Source organism: Octopus bimaculoides, chromosome 3 (genome assembly GCF_046866305.1).
Source record: "Octopus bimaculoides isolate indiv1 chromosome 3, ASM4686630v1, whole genome shotgun sequence".
In the NCBI taxonomy this organism is placed as follows: Eukaryota; Metazoa; Mollusca; class Cephalopoda; order Octopoda; family Octopodidae; genus Octopus; species Octopus bimaculoides.
In genome coordinates this window covers 167,983,256-167,997,793 of record NC_142930.1, presented here as the reverse complement: position 1 = coordinate 167,997,793, position 14,538 = coordinate 167,983,256, and the positions used below count along the sequence as shown (strand labels likewise).

Below are 14,538 nucleotides of genomic sequence, written 5' to 3'. Positions count from 1 at the left end.
ATGACGCGTGCAACTGATTTAATCGAGATGAGGGATTGGTAGTTATTTAATAAATGCTGGAGCATCAGGAGCAAAGGTGATCTTAGTGTGAGATGAATGGAAGATAAAAAAATAACGTAAACCAATCCTAGAAGGCATTGAATCGATCATACAACCAGTTTCTTACTCGATGTCCTTTATATTGAATTAATATTATTATCAGAATGCCTAGCTTAGCAGATGAAATGCAATTTGCTTTCCTCTAAGGATAAATGTTTTTGTTCTTAGGAAAAATATGATACGATGTTATAAACGAAAAGAAATGGAGGTTTTGATTAGAAAACCGGTACTACGTTGGTGTGAAGTAAAACAGTCAACTAAAGGCAAAATCCAAAACTAGTTTGAAAATGAGAATAGGTTTGGTTGATGTGAGAAGACAAATATTGGAATGTTTCGGAAAGAGTCCTTCAACAAAGGTCCGTCAGGTTCTTTCGTTCATGAAGCCAACCAAAGTTACTGGCGCCAACAAATTCGTATAGAATTATATTGCCATTTTCCCCGGAATAGATTCTCTCCATTTTACTACGATTTTGGATTTTACTCAGTCTGCTAAGATTCTGAATTTTAACCAGTTTAAATCTGCACTTTTATGTATTTTAATTACGTAAATCATTTTACTTCAGTATCTGATTGAAGTACCGTTAGAATACCGACAAAATTTAACCATAAAAGAAAACTTGTGCCACAAAACGAGAAACACAATGAATCTTATTTAAATGTATAAATTGCTGTTGATATCTGAGGTTTACTTCAATTGTCACACATCAAACCAATATATCATGCGAACGTCTAAAAGCAACGGGATTAAAATTATAAACGAATATAAACAGTCTCTCTCTCTTTCTCTCTCTCTCTCTCTCTCTCTCTATATATATATATATACATATATATATTTATTTATTTATATAACAGTGATCAAAATTATGTGTATAGCATTCAGAGCACACAGCAAATCTTGAACGAATAATAAGAAAAACAGAACAGCAGAGTCAACTAACTACATCTATAGGTATTTAAGAAAAACTTAGAAACATGTTTCCGAATCTTTATACGTAATCAAGCAAATTATACGAAAACAGATACATGTAGAAGTTCATTGTTACTGTCTCCGAAAAGTTACTTTCTTTGGCATGTATCGAATTTTCTTCTGGAAATGTCAAAATGGCAGCTTGGCCATCTCGCTGAAATTTCATTCAATATATAATGTAAATAGTAAATGTGGCCAGCCATCTGAGACTATACACCACATTGCATCAGAATGTTCAATATTAGCCACTGTAATTATATTCTTGGAGACATAACACCAAGTAAGTATGTTTAACATAGACAGGGTCAACTAACATTTTACAAAAATATAAGTAATCCACTACCTTCTTAGAATATAACAATGTCTTCCTATTTTGGTGTGGAAAATGTTGTCGCTTCTACTATTCCACTGCACTAGGATTTAATTACTGACATCGAGATTATCTTTTAAGTGGATATTGGGCATTTAGTTCACGGATTATTTGTTATGAAATTGAATAGCCTCATGGCTGTCATTTATGCGGATAGAAGAGATACTTTGGCCGGTTGGCCGGTTTAATGCCATCGCTTACCAGCTTGGGTGAATTTAGCAGAGTACAGTCTGTTCCATACATTCAGATCAACTCTTTAGTTTAAAAAGTATTCCTCTTCTTCTCACTACCCTCAGACGCTCTGTAGAAGGTCAAATGCACTATCTTTTCTGTCTGAGTAAAATAAAAAAATAATTAGTCAAACGCGCTTTCTACAACACATACAAGAAGAATGCACACCTACTTCAAATAGGTTTCATTTCATTTTTTTCTTTTTCTCTCGCTTTTCACTCAATTTTGATGAAGGATTCACCGGGAAAGTTTGCCTACTACTTTTCCTTTTTTCAGCAATTACTCATTCTGTATAACTTTTATTCTTACTTTGTGTGTGTGTGTGTGTGTGTGTGTGTGTGTGTGTGTGTGTGTGTGTGACTTCTTTTCATTTTGTCCGTCAGTTTCCGAAATGCTTGTCTCTCATGTGAAGGCGGGTAGCCTAGTGTTAAATTTGTTGCACCCACGATCATTAGATCATGGGTTGCGTTCCCAGACTAGATCGTGTATTGTGTTCTTGAGCAAACTACTTTCTTTTACAATGTTCTTGTGGGGTGGGGACTGTTGCGTCAAAGAATAGACCCAAAGATTTCCTCTGCGTGTCGTAAAAGGCAGCTAAAAGAGGTTGAGGTAGGATTTGCAATCCGACTTCGTAAAACCCTTACCAGCAGCGACTACCCAAAAGACAAACAAATGGATTGAAGGATTGTAACCCGAGTTGTGCAAAAACATCACCCCTGCTCCAGAAGTAGTAGGGAATCATCAACAAATGTTGGACGCAGCGATGCGCTGTTACAACGCATGCAGCCATGCTGCCAATACTACTACTGCTACTATTACTACTACTGATGCTGCTGCTGCTGCAACCGTTGTCCGTCTCTTGTTCCTATCGTTGTACTTGTGCTATTTCACTGATAAAAATAATCTACTGCTTATCTCAAATTTCTTGCTCATTTAGTTTTAATCCACTGCAACTTTTGAAATAGCGACGGTGGCCAATTTACAGTATTCCTTGAAAACAAGGAAACCTGAAGACATTATTGTAGTGGAAAACATGATGGTCATGTAAACACTCCCTTCGGTCATGAATGACTATGGGATTGCGCCCAGAAAGTTCCCTTCCAAGGCACAGTCCGCGCAAGTTTGTTTTATGGAAGACCAACAATCATACATGCATACCAGCCTCCTCTCTCTCCACGTCACTGATGTTATCCAAGGGTGAGGCAAAGGTTGATACATCTTGGCAGCAGTGCGTTCGCAACTTATTTCTGCAGCTCAGTGAACTGGAACAACGTGAAATAAAGTATCTTGCTCAGGAGAACACAATACACAGTCCGGTCCGGGAATCGAATTCACTACCTCATGATTATTAGCCTGACGCTCTAACCCCTGAGCTAGGCGCCATCACCATGAACGCCTTTGATAATTATCTCTCTGAGTACTGCTCTCTGTCAGTCAATAACTCTTGCAAATATTCAAATATTGGTTTTTAAGCAGATTCGTTGCGAATCATTCTACAGTGTCTGAATTTCGAGGAATCTGCATAGAAACCGCACAAGTACGCCCCACTCAATTACAAAATATGTGTGTCTGTTATTACGAAGGTGTTATTGCCGATTATAATATTTTGATCTTTAGCAGGCTATGTTTTGTGAAGGAAATTTATTTCCACTTGCAAATCCCTATAAAAATGCAGAATAATCTTGCGTTTGTGTAAGGCACGCTCTTTAATCTCGTCTTGAACTCAAGCATATCTGCACAATATATCCAAGGTATTAATTATTCAGGATATACATTATATTTCTAATTTCGCTGATATTTCGAATCGCTTCCTGCCAATGTGTGCCTCCAATAAGTCTTGTTAAGTATCCCTTTTCCCAAATCCTTATTTATATAGCTTTCTCCAAATGCGAACCGCCAGTAAATACCAAACAAACACCTGTACCCTCTCTTTTGTGTCATATCTACGAAAAGCGGGATCTCGTCTGTCACTCAGCCAAAGCAAAGTTTTCGATGGAACAATGCCATGGCGTTGACAAGAAGAGAGGCCATCGAGTGTACCAGACCAGAATTTCCGTCTAATTAAATGTGCTGCCTTTCGTTTATATTCCTTCGTCTATGAAGTGCCAGAAGGTTGTCTTCAGCCTTGCAGTGTTCGCTGATCTTACCATGTTTCACTGACTTCGCGCTTATATACTTTGGGCGGGAGGCAAAATATACAGTTACATATAATACAAATATGACAACGTCCGCCTTTCAATGTTGTTTTTTTATCTTTCTCTTGTATATTCTCTCTCTCGCCTCTCATTCTGTATTTCTCTCTCTCTCTCTCTCATATATATATATATATATATATATATATATACATACATACACATTTAGATTAGCTGAAATATGTTTGTCACATGTTACAACTGCTAAAAGACAAATACACTGCAGTTACCGCGGAGAAAAAATCTCTCTTATGATAAAAAGGTGTTAAAACACCCAGTTTCTTCAGTGTCGCCGTCTCTCGGGAATCTCAGACATCGATGTTTCGAGTTTTTGACTCTTGTCAATGAGATGTATGTACGACAGGCAACTCGGAACGAACTAAATAAAACTTGTATCTTTATAAATAATTCAGTCAACACGTTGACTGATTTGTTCTATTAGGTTGCCCGATCAAATTAATTAACAGAGCATAGGCGAAAAGCAATGTTTAGGTATGACCAGAATTTAGGTTAGTTGAAGTATTTCAACTAACCTGAATTCTGCTCATATCTAAGTAGTTTTATATATAGTTGAAATTTACAGAAAAACAAAAGACGAAGACAGGTTATTAGCTTAACGCTCGAGAAGATGAGAAAGTATTTTACGTTTCGAGCCTACGCTCTTCAACAGAAAAGGACGCGATGAAATAAACAGAGAATATATAAAAAAACCTTTGAGCTACAGGTCAATCATGGCGGCTGGACAAAGATAGTTAGACAGGAGAGCTAGGAAGAAGGGGAGATGTTAAAGTATTGTTGAACCCCAAACGAAGGGTGTAAGTGTGTATAGGTGTTGTAAATGTGTGCGTGTGGATGCGTGTGAGAATGAGTTAGTACGTGTATGGGATGGCGTTATAAAATACATATTCAAACATATTTCTATCACATCTCTCTCCCTCCCCCGCCTCTATTTTTCTCTCTCCCTCCCCCGCCTCTATTTTTCTCTCTCCCTCCCCCGCCTCTATTTTTCTCTCTCCCTCCTCCGCCTCTATTTTTCTCTCTCTATCTATCTGTCTTTTTTACTCGTTACTATATGTAGCCAAGTTTCCACGGTGTCGCCCTCACACTCTATCTCCCCTAACGCAATATATCAGATATTACAATGTCACAAAGCTTGAAACCTCACTGCTATCTTCTAAATAAGACGATTTCTAGGAGCTAGTTTTGTGTCATTAAAGTTGGTGACGCCTGGATGTCTAACGCCTTCAACAACGACGACAACATTCAATAATGTGGCACGAGGCCAATATAAATTCTTTTATATTTGATAAAGCTGTTTAATCTCAAATCACTTCCTGTGTTAATTTGGGAAGGTAAATGGCAAATTGCTTTCGTTTAACAGATCGTTCTGTTATTTTGTAAACATCCTGTCATAATGATTGCTAATACTGTAAAGAGCATATAGATAATTACGGGCTAAGTACAGGGATCATAGTTTGGTATTTCTATGAAATCATTTTATTTAACCCATTAAAACACTTCTCGTTATTTCTACCGGATTTTCGATACTGTTCAACGTTGTTACTTAGCTCTGCAGTATTCCTAATAATAATAATAATAATAATAATGAACAGCAAAATTATTAGATATTATTGAAATGTCTGTGACAGAAGTCTCCAGGTTTTGAAGCTTTGAGGAAATTGCTTTTCAATTGGTTGTGTTGCCACAGAGTCTCCTAAGAAACTATTCATTTGGTTGTAATTAGATTCTTTGACAGAAGATGATTTCCAAAATGTTTCTAATGATATTTTCCTTAATGCTAAACTTTTCTGCTCTGCTCTTTACACATTAATCATTTTAAACAAATTTTGATGGCTTATTTTCAACTTTGTAGTTTTGAAAGACTATTCAGATATGTAATTGAATGACTATTAAAATATGTAGTTTTGAAAAAAAGAAAGAAGAAATATATTTATTGAATATTTGATTTAAGGTGAATTTTGTTAGTTTTAGATATTTTAATATCTTAATTCGCGTTTTAGTATTTCCTTATATTGTACTTACTTCTATTCAACGTAGTTTTATTTCTTTTAATTTACCTGGAAGGAGAGTTAGTATCATTTGAATTATCTTACATCTCAACTTTCAATATCTATTTCACTATTTTACTTTCGCCTTCCGGTAATATTATTTATGTTGTTGTTGTCTATCTTCTCTACTATCACATTACATTCTTTAACGTCGATATGTAAGAATAAGAGTTTTAAAAATAAACTTACTTTCATGTTTATTCAAAGAAGTTCTTAATTGTTTGGCGATTGTCTGTTTTTCGTATAATTGATTTTACTAATGATAATAATGTCTTACACTACCTCACATGATAATACAACGGTATACAACTGGTTCTGAAGCTTCAACGCTTTTCAGAAAAAGACGCTGTGACATTCATATGAGCTGTCACATTTCTTGAAACTCACAACACAAATTTCATGTGTTAGTCACTTTTTAGTTCATGAATGATATGTAATGCTATTTCAAACGTTCTGTTCTTTGTATTATACAGTTTAAGGTCTACCATGCTTATTTTCCTTTTCCCGTTGCTTCTTGTTTAGTCTCGTTTAGCATGGTCGTCGAGTTGTCAGCAGCAGAGAGGTAAGAAGCTAACATGAGAAGGCCTTTTGGAAGAGTCACCTTCTTGTAGACATCTCTTTGACTATTTCATATTTCGTTTGGGTCGGTGAAATCTCCTGCTCTTTATTCGTAACATGTCCTGTGCAGCTGGTGTTGCCTCGATTATGACAAATACATTTGGAATGCCTGATTAGGGAAATTGTCCAAATATTTCTGGCAATTCCGTTGTGCCAATGTCAGATCATATTACAGCTTCATATTTGCTTTAGTGGAAGCATAACAGGTACCTTACACACACATGCATAAAGACTGGAATTGATCATTACTCACGGAAATTAATCTATATATATATATATATATACATAGATAGGTAGGAAAATAGGTAAATAAATATAGATAGACAAAGAGATAGATATTCAGTCTTATATTATTGTGCATTGGGACCTTATTTTAACTATAGAGACTTCCCAAATATTTACGGAGCATATCTCGAACACACTCGCGCGTGCGCGCGCGTGTATATGTGAAATTATGTTTATGCGATGGGTTTGTTCATTTCAACAGTCTTATATCCACATATATGTTGATATTGTTCATGCATGCCTTCAGTTATTATTAAAAGAAGCTCTCCTTCCAGGGCATAATATTGTTGCTACGAATTATGTAGCTGTATTAATAAAATTTATGAGTCTTGTTTTACGAGAATTAACATTGATTTCTCCACAGTAAATCTCAAAGTTCTGTTTATAGATAATGCAGTAGAACATAAACTATTTCGAAACCAATTTTTCGATGCCCATTAGATATGGTAGAAAAATCTTTAGCAAATAGCGCTTTCTTGTACTTGTTATATGTGTATTTTGTGGTAGGCCGGTTAGGTCTTGGAATACACACTACACCTCAAGTCAATTTCTGTATTACTGTGATCTCTTCGGTCTTCCAACACACATATATATATATATATATATGTATATATATATATACTAGCAGCTAATCCCGGTTTCACCCGGCCTGTTTGGATAATTTGGCTCTGATCGTTTTCGGTTAGGTATAATCTATAACCGCGTTTCTCAACCTTATCATTTCGGGTCCCCTGTTTCGATTGGAGCCTCTAGCTGTATGAAGATCTCATCACCCCACTGTCAGAAAATGGCTTCAGGAGTTGTGAAGAAAGAATTTGTACGTATTCTGTTTCTGAGAGCTATTCTATTGGACATCTGTATAATCATTAAAACATTTATTTAATTATGAACATAGAAAAAAATTATACATTAATCCCAATTTTTGTAAGCAGTTGTAACCGTAAAATTGTATTTTCAGAGAGCAGAAATTGAAAGATGTATGAAATGGACGTGTGTGCGTGCATGCGTGCGTGCGGGAAAGAGAAGGAGGGCAAGATAGAGTGAATGAATGAAGTTGTGTGTCATTGACTTACGTTGGCTGGCACGGCAAGTACGAAGCTTTTGAGGCGGCAGATGACTGGGTGATTTGGAAGCTGTGAAGAAATGCCGTCTTTTCAGTGGAGCACTTCTTTGTAGGCAACGTTTCTCGTTTTCCCTTCTGATGCAGAAACGTACAGACTTTCTGGCCTGCCAACAAGGGAGCATTCAACGTAATGTTGACCGAGGGAGAACACTTGCTCTGTTAGATTTAAACCAACCATTTGCACTAATTCACCCTGTACCTTATTTATTGCCATTTAACAGGAAATTGAAGCCGCTTAGACTTGTGGATCGGAGGGAGGGAGGGAGGGACATTGGAGTTATAAGAACATCTTGACCAGCGGCAGTTCCGTTGAAGATGGTTGCCTGAAGAACACGTGAGTATAAATTTTGATTATCATGCGCTTGCTGAAACACGTTATTGGCGCTTCCAATTGCCGTAAGAGCATGATGGGCGCCCCATCTCGGAACTTTCCAGGAAGTAATTTTTCCACCTCTTCGGACCTTTCCAGGAAGTAATTCCTCAACTTCCTCCCCTTTCTTGGATCTTTCCAGGGAGTAAATCCTCCCCTTCTTCATCACCTTGGAACTTTCCAGGAAGTAATTCCCCTTCCTCGAAATGATCCGGGAAGTAATTCCTCCCCGTCTTCGGACCTTTCCCAGGAAATAATTCCTCAACTTGCTCCCCTTCCCTGGGAATTTCCAGGAAGTAACACCTCCCCTTCCTCACTCTCCTTGGAACTTTCCAGGAAGCTCCATCGTCAGATTTTTGCAGGAAGTACATCAACGTAGAATTTTGCAGGAACTTGCCAGGATGACATTTTCAGGAATTACTAACCTCGGAACTTTCCAGGAAATAGTCAATCCGGATATTTCTAGTAAGTCCCATCCCTGGAACTTTCCTGGAAGTAGTTAATCCTTGGAGCTTTCCCGAAAGACATTTGAACTTTGCAGGAAATCCACGAAGCTCCATCGTCGGAGTTTTGCAGGAAATAGTCCATCCTCGGAAATTTCCAGGAAGTCCCATCCCCGGAACATTCCAGGAAGTATTTAATCCTCCAAACTTTCCAAGAAGTCGCATCCTTGCAACTTCTCAGAAAGTAGCTCTTCCTCGGAACTTTCCAGGGAGTTGCCCATCCTCGAAACTTTCCAGGGAAAGCCGTGGAAATTTCCAGGAAGCTCTATCGTCAGATGTTTGCAGGTAGCAGATCAACCTTGGAACTTTCCAGAAAATAGAACTTTGCAGGATCTTTCCAGGATGACATCAGATATTTTCAGGAATTACCATCCTTGGAACTTTCCAGAAAGTCACATCCCCGGAACGTTCCAGGAAGTAGTTATTCCTCGGAACTTTCCAAGAAATACCATCCTTGGAACTCTCCAGGAAGTAGCCCATCCTCGGAAATTTCCAAGATATCCCATCCTCGTAACTTTCCAGGGAGTAGATCAACCTAGGAACTTTCCAGGAAGTTGCTCATACACGGAATATTTCAAGACGTTTCCCATCCTTGGAACTTTCCAGGAAATTCGTGGAGCTTTCCAGCAAGTAGAACTTTGCAGGAACTTTCCAGGACGACATCAAATATTTCAGGAACATTCCGGGAAGCTGCTAATCCTGGGAACTTCCGGGATGACATCGGGACTTTGCAAGAATTACCATTCTCGGAACAATCCAGGAACTAGCTCATCCTCGGAACTTTCCAGTAAGTTGCCGATCCTCTGATCTTTGCACGAAAGCCGCAGAACTTTCCAGGAAGCTCCATCGTTGGATTTTTGCAGGAAGAAGTTCATCCTCAGAACTTTGCAGGAACTTTCCAGGACAATAGATGTTTTAAGGAATTGCCATCCTCGGACCTTTCCAGGAAATAGTCCATCCTCGGAAATTTCCAGGAAGTAATTCCTCTCCTTCCTTGGAACATTCCACGACATAATTCCCCCCACGGAATTTTCCGTGATGTATTTCCACTTCATCGGAACTTTCCATGAGTTATTCCTCCTCTTCCTTAAAAGTTTCCAAGAAGTAATTCACCCCCTCGGAACATTCGAGGAATTAATTCCTCCCCTTATGAACTTTCCAGTATGAAAATCCCCTCCTTCCTTTCCTCAGAATATTCCATGCGGTAATCGCTCCCCTTCTTGGAACTCTCCAGGAAGTAATTCCTCCCTTACCCTTGACGTTTCCAGGAAGTAATTCCACCCCTTCGGAACTTTCCATAGCAGCCAAATCTCCCTGAAAACCTCTTATGTATTAATGCTACAATTCTGCGTCCTATGTAGTTTGAATGAGAAACTGTAAGGTATGTGAGCAACTGGTTGTGTTAATTGTCGAAGAAAGGGGAATTGCATTAGAAAAAGTTTTAATCGCTGTTCTCGGTAAGTATGGGGGTTAGGAAAAAAGAAAAGAGGCATTAAGAAGTTGATGCTTAGAATTGCTTTAACAGAAAATGAAGCTGTAAGAATTAATTGGGAAATTGTATATAAGAATTAATAGCAGGCGTATCCAATTTAAGAAAAGTGAAGTGAAAGAAGTATGGAATAATTATTATACGCTGTTGAAGATGAAAATGCATGGGAGAGCTATTGTATTTGACGTGTGTGTAATCATAGAGAAAGTGAAAGACATGAAATGGACTTACGTGTGCTTGTGTGTTTTGCGGCTAATTTGGCGGGTGTTTTGCAGTCAGCAGGAGGTAGTTTGTGTTTTATCTCTCGATCAATGGCCGGAAAAGTGAAAATATTCTTTTAATGTGTTTTGGGGAAAGGGGATCTTTTGAAGTGGGCGTCAAATGAAGAGAGACATAAACTGAACTTCTCTTCAAGTTGGCGTGAGACAGAATAATTGGTGTGCGTGTGTACATGTGTGTGTGTTTGATGAGGTATGCGAGACAGAGAGAGTAATGTTGATGGTGTGTGTGTATATGAGAGAGAGAGAGAAAGAAAGGGAGAGGTAACTGAAATTTTTTTTTAGTTTTTGTAGTGAGTGAATGTGAGTGATTAATAGAAAAACCGAGAGAGTAATTATGTATGAATGGCTTCAGTGTCACACACTCACATATACGCATGCACACAGGTTGTTTTAATCGATTTTCTCGGTAACTGTGGGGAATAGGAAAAAATATAAAGCGCGTTCCAGTCTATGCACCAGTCTCCACATGTGTGCCATTTTTCACGCGAATCCACCCAACCGTTTGGCCATGAACCTCGAAACAAGAAAGAATACAACGGTCGCGCATGTTCAATTTATATTATAGGTAGATATACAATTCAATATAGACGATCGTGCGCAATGTTTTACCAAAAAGGAAAACTATAGTAGTCATTAAGTATGGCTTGGGTGTTAGAGCACATACATTGCTAGACGTCAGAGCTAAAAAGCTTCTAATGCTGTAGTCAAAGCACATTATTGTATACATATGTACTGACATGGATCGTAATTGCCCGAAAGCACTGGTCGAAATTTCCCTATAATAATCGGTCAGCTTCGGCTAATTCCCTAGCCTCATTGGTGAGGAAGGCTCGATTCGGTTGATTCCGGACTTGCTTCTCTGTTAGTACATACGTATTCGCAATAAAAAATCTATGGCTGATTTAGCAAATCGCTAATGTATATACACTTATACTAACGGAGAAACAAGTCCGAAATCAGCCGAGTCGAGCGGTCCCCAGTGATGAGGCTACGGAATAAGCCGAAGCTGACCGATCATTATAGAGAATTCTCGTCCTGAATTTTCGGGCATTACAGATCTTGTCAATACATATGCATATAATTATGTGTTTTAACTACAGCATTAAACCGTTTTAACTCTTATTTCTAGCAATGTAGGTGTTCCAATCCTCTAGTTATAAAATCATCGATTTACGATCACAATTGGTTCCGACTGACTGGTCTCAAGTCGATTTGGTCGTAAGTTGGCTTAGAAAGCCTACATAGTTTGGTTTTATATTTTCACATCCTTAAGATGTATTCTTAGGTAAAAGTCAGACAGCATTCTGAATTATACTGGCGTTAGTCAAACATTTCGCAGTCGTCTTACAAACAAATACGAGGCTGTCTCGATGTCTCCACGACAGTATATTAACCTAATACTTAGGATAACCACGGTGGCGATTGATAACCAAACCTAGGCACATCATCCGTAGACGGGTTAATTTCTAAAAGATTAAACCCATTAGATTTCAACTTAACTATTATTGCTGCCGGGAGCTGGCGCACCAATCGTCGTAAAGTCGATTGATGGTAAGTGGGATAAGTCGTAAGTCGACCACGACTTGTGTATGTATGTATGTATGTATATATATATATATATATATATATGCATGCATGTTTACATATTTATACATACATCTTTTGTTTTTTTCTTTTACGTTTCAGCCATTAGACAACGGCTACAATGGGAATGGGACAGTGTTTTGAATAATCTTTAGTCGAATGAAGTGGCCCCGGTACTTACTTTTTTAAAGCGTGGTCCCTTTTGGCAAATCGCTAAGTTACGTGAATATATATGTGTGTGTGTGTGTGTGTGTGTTTGTGTGTGTGTGTACACACACACATAAATTCAGCATTCAAATGAATCCGGTCTTTAAATAGTGAAGTACCAAAGAGGTCGCGTCAGTGAAATTTTTATCGTGAACGAGCAATATTGAAACACAATAAACTAAACACGGATTTATAATCCGGCTGTGTGTAATCGTAAATGGCCGACTGAACTGAGATGTTTTAAGTGTTTAATTCTTATACGTGTTCACCTGTTGAATGCATATTTTTTTCGCATGATGTAAGAATTTTATTCGATAATACAAACATTTGAAACAGATGTAGTAAACCCACGATCTATCTGTTGTTATATATATATATATATATATATATATATATATATATATATATATATATAATGTATTTACATGTGACAGATATTTGTCCTCATCTTTTTCAACGTTTCGGCTGATATACCCTCCACCCTTCATCAGGTGTCTTGGGGGAAAAGTTCTAATCTGGGTTCTCATGCCTAAGGTATTTTTCAATTTTGTTGTTATTATCATTATTTATTATTATTGTCATTAAGAGCGCGGGCTACTAAGCCCAAAATTCCGACTTATATTCCAGGCAGTGACCTGATTAATGATAATAATAGTAATAACAAAATCGAAAAATACCTAAGGAATGAGAACCCAGATTAGAAATTTCCCCCAAGACACCTGATGTAGGCTGAAGGGTATATCAGTCGAAACGTTGTTAACAACAAAAAAGATTAGGACAAATATCCGTCAAATGTAAATAATGTACATTATTCCTCATCTCTTAAAAATAGAACTATATATATATATATATATATATATACACATGCACACATATATCAATAGTAATAATAAAACTTTGATGAAATTCATAAATATTTTATCGCATCGTTACGCGAGTTCCTCGAATCACATGTTAGAAAAGCGCGTAGCGATGCATTAAAATATTTACAACTTCTATCCCGAGATAATTATTGTTATTACTACATTATCCTGTATTATATCGGCAGAGCTCGGTGCTGCCCCCAAAATCCGCTATCGCCAATTGGCATCATTTGTCTGTGGCCGGCATAAAAGAAAAGGTGCTTTGATATGATTATTCAAAATGTAAACAAAATTAAAAGATATATGTCTGTATATATATATGGGATTCTTTCAGTTTCTGTCTACCAAATCCACTGACAAGTCTTTATTCCTTATTTGTAGGCTGTTGAAGAAGACACTTGCTTAAGGTGTTACACAGTAAAACTGAACCCGGAACCATGTGGTTGGGAAGGAAGCTTCTTACCACATATGCACACAGACATACGGGTAGACAGATAGATAGATAGATATATATATATATAGATAGGTAGGTAGGGAGGTAGGTAGGTAGAGCGGTACGGATAGATAGATAGGGAGGTAGATAGATATGCAAATTTGTTTGGGTTTCGATGCAATGAGAATGTTTACAGAGTGAAACTTTTCCCTTTGTGTCTACGAGATCAGGTGCATAAACGAGTCTGTCGTGCTGATATCATTGTTTGCATGTGTTTCCTGTACATCTATGATTGCCAGGTGTGCGATTCTCTCGTTATTTACTTTTTATCGATGAATTTTATCGTTATATGTGTTTGTCGTTAGGACATAGAAAGATCTATCGATTTCAATTCTTTAACTATTTCCAACTTTAGATTATTTGCAGATATAGAACTTTCTACTTATTGATTTTTCTCATATTCACTTATCTCTAAATTTCATGGAGTTTATTGAAACACAAACGCCAAGAATGACAGCAACAACAAAAACCACAACAACAGCAACAACATTAACAAGAGTCCTTTTTACAATAAGCACAAGGCCTGAGATTTGGGGGATGGCATAGTCGACAACATCGACCCCAGTGTTTAACTGGTATTGTTTTATCAACCCGAAAAGGATAAAAGACAAAGCGACCTCGGCGGAATATGAACTTAGAAAAGACGAAGTGCCGCTAAGCATTTCGCCCAACGTGTTAACAATTCCGTCAGCTCACTGCCTTGATAGCAATAGCAGGAATAATAATAATAATAATAATAATAGCTATAATAATAATAATAGTAATAATAATGATAATCCTTTCTACTGGAGGCG

The 14,538-nt window shown here is 37.6% G+C and overlaps 1 protein-coding gene across 5 annotated transcripts in view; it reads left to right on the top strand.

Annotated features, from left to right (window-relative positions):
• LOC106877248 (neuropeptide S receptor) overlaps positions 1–14,538 on the top strand; it is a 362,222-nt gene that overhangs the window by 313,547 nt on the left and 34,137 nt on the right. The gene's annotated exons all lie outside the window — the stretch shown is intronic.